At 35.9% G+C, this 3,248-nt stretch overlaps 1 non-coding gene across 1 annotated transcript; it reads left to right on the plus strand.

Annotated features, from left to right (window-relative positions):
• Window positions 1-329: 329 nt before the first annotated feature.
• On the plus strand, window positions 330-436 carry LOC122484520. Its single transcript, XR_006297592.1, has one exon. It is a non-coding gene; the product is annotated as a U6 spliceosomal RNA (small nuclear RNA).
• The last annotated feature ends 2,812 nt before the right edge of the window (window positions 437-3,248 follow it).

Consider the following 3,248-nt stretch of genomic DNA (forward strand, 5'->3'; position numbering starts at 1 on the left):
CTGTTTCTGATTCTGTGTCTCCCTCTCTCTCTGCCCCTCCCCCGTTCATGCTCTGTCTCTCTCTGTCCCAAAAATAAATAAACGTTGAAAAAAAAAAATTAAAAAAAAAAAAAAAAGGAATCAGGTTTGTTGAGGTATAATTTACATAGAGTAAAATTCACCCTTTTTAGATGTATAACTCAATGAGTTTTGCGATATATGCAGTCACGTAAACACCAACCACTCTAGATATAAAATAGTCTGATTATCTCCAAAATGTTACCTCATGCTAGCCCCTGACAACTCTGAACCTGTTCCTTATAGTTTTGCCTTTTAAAAAATATCATATAGTGCTCATTTTGGCAACACGTATACTAAAATTGGAATGATACAGAAAACATGAGCTTGGCCCCTGAGCAAGGATGACACACAAATTTGTGAAACATTCCGTATTTTTTTTAAAGTCATATAAATTAAAAAAAAATTTTTTTTTAACATTTTTTTATTTTTGAGAGAGAGAGACAAAGCACAAGCAGGGGAGAGGCAGAGAGATAGGGAGACACAGAATCTGAAGCAGGCTTCGGGCTCTGAACTGTCAGCACAGAACCCGATGCGGGACTTGAATCCACAAACCATGAGATCATGACCTGAGCCAAAGTTGGATGCTTAACCAACTGAGCCACCCAGGCACCCCAAAAGTCATATTAATATTAAAGGGGACTCTTTGAATGGAAAGGAAAGACAAAAGTGACAAAGACAAGAAAGGAACAGAGAAAATCTCCAGAAACAATAACAGAACAAGTAATAAAAAGTCATATAAATGGAACCATATAGCACATAGCCTTTGGTCTCTGACTTCTTTGACTCAGCATAATGCTTTTGTGATTCGTGGTGTCATTACATGTATCAGTCATTCATTCATTTTCATTGTTGAGTAGTATTTTTCATTGTTGAGTAGCTGGATTTAACAAACTTTGTTTATCCATTCACCAGTTGATAAACATTTGGGTTATTTCTAATTTTTAGTGACTATGAATGAAGTTGCCAGCAACAGTCACCTATAGGTTTTGTTTGTACGTGTGTCTTCATTCCTTTTGGGTAAATAGCTAGGAGTGGAATTTCTGGGTCATTTGGTAAGTACATTTTTAACTTTATTAGAAGATATCAAATTGTTTTCCAAAGTGACTGTACTATTGTATATATCCGCCAGCAATGTATGAGAGTTCCATTTGCTTCACATCCTCACTTGTGCTTCCTGTTGTCTAGCTTTCTTTCCTTATGGCCATTCTAATAAGTGGTATCTCATTGTAGCTTTAATTTGCGTTTCCCTAAAGATGTTAGCATGTTTACATGTGCTTATTGGCCATCCAAATCTCTCTTTTGGTGATGTGGATGTTCAGATTTTTTGCTAATTACATTATTTTCTGGGGCACCTCGGTGGCTCAGTCAGTTAAGCCTCCGACTTCAGCTCAGGTCATGATCTTGCGGTTCGTGGGTTCGAGCCCCATGTCAGGCTCTTTGCTGACAGCTCAGAGCCTGGAGCCTGCTTCAGATTCAGTGTCTCCCTCTCTCTCTGCCCCTCCCCTGTTCGTGCTCTGTCTCTGTCTCTCTCTCAAAAATAAATAAACATTAACAGTTTTTTCTTATTACTGAGTTATAAAGAGTTCTTTAGACATTCTGAAGGTAAGCCCTTTATCAATTTATTTTGCAGATATTTTCTCTTTGTGGTTTGATTTTTTATTTTCTTAGTAATGTCTTTGAAAGAACAGAAATGTAAATTTTTTATTAAGTCCATTTTGTCGACTTTTTATGTGTCTCAAATTTAAGAAATATTTGCTTAAATATAAAATCATAAGGATTTTTTTCCCATGAATTTTATAGTTTTGGGCTTTACATTTAGGTCTCTGACCATTTTTGGTTAACTTTTGTATATGTGGTGAATAAAATTGAGATTTTATTTAATTTCAATTTTTTTGGCATATAAATGTTCCGTTTATCCATCACCATTTCCTCAAAAGATTACACTCTGTCCATTGAAATATATGGAAACCTTTGTCAAAAATCAGTTGACTAGATCTGTGACATATTTGTAGACCCTCTATTCTGTTTTATTGATCTATATGTCTTTATCTACTGGAATATCTCACTGTCTTTATTCGTGTAGCATTAGAGTAAGTCTTTTTTTTTTTTTTAAGTATAGTTGATGCACAATGTTACCTTAGTTTCAGGTGTACCACTTAGTGATGTAACAAGTTTTTATATTGTGCTATGTTCACCACAAGTGTAGCTACCATCTATCCCATTCCACCCCTATTATAATATCATGACTATATTTCTTATGCTATGCTTTTCATTGCTGTGACTTACTTATTCCATAAGTGGAAGGCCGTATCTCCCTCACCCTTTACCCATTTTGCCTATTCTCCCACCCCCCTTCCCTCTGGCAACCATCAGATTGTTCTCTGTATTTATAGGTCTGATTGTGCTTTTTGTTTGGTTATTCATTTGTTTGTTTGTTTTAGACTGCACTTAGGAATGGAATCATATAGTATTTGTCTTTCTCATTCTGACTTATTTCACTTAGCATAATACCCTTTAGGTCCATTCATGTTGTCTCAAATGACACAATTTCATCCCTTTTAAGACTGTAATATTTCATTGTTTATATATGCTGTATTTTCCTTATCCATTCTTTTTATTTATTTTTTTTTTTGAGAAGGAGAGAGAGAGTATGTATGTGAGTTGGGGAGAGGAGGAGAGGGAGGGAGGGAGGAAGGGAGAGAGACAGAGAGAGAGAGAGAAAGAGAGAGAGAGAGAGAGAGAGAGAGAGAGAGAGAGAGAGAGAGAATCTTAAGCAGATTCCATGCTCAGCATGCAGCCCAACGTGGGGCTCGATCCCACAACCCTGGGATCATGACCTCAGCTGAAATCAAAAGTCAGACACTGAACTGACTGAGCCACCCAGGTGTCCATTCATTCATCTACTGATAGACAATTAGGTTGCTTCCATATCTTGGCTATTGTAAATAATGCTGCAATAAATATAGTGGTGCATTTGTCTTCTTGAATTAGTGTTTTCGTTTTCTTTGGGTAAATACCCAATAATAGATTTATTGGATCATATGGTATTTTTATTTTTAATTTTTCGAGGAAGCTCCATACTTTTTTATAGTGCCTGTACTAATTTATATTTCTGCCAATAGTGCATGAAGCAAAGTTGTTTTGGCTATTTTAGGTACTAGATTTTCTATATTAATTTTAGAATAAGC

This window comes from Prionailurus bengalensis, chromosome D1, assembly GCF_016509475.1.
Source record: "Prionailurus bengalensis isolate Pbe53 chromosome D1, Fcat_Pben_1.1_paternal_pri, whole genome shotgun sequence".
Taxonomy (NCBI): Eukaryota; Metazoa; Chordata; class Mammalia; order Carnivora; family Felidae; genus Prionailurus; species Prionailurus bengalensis.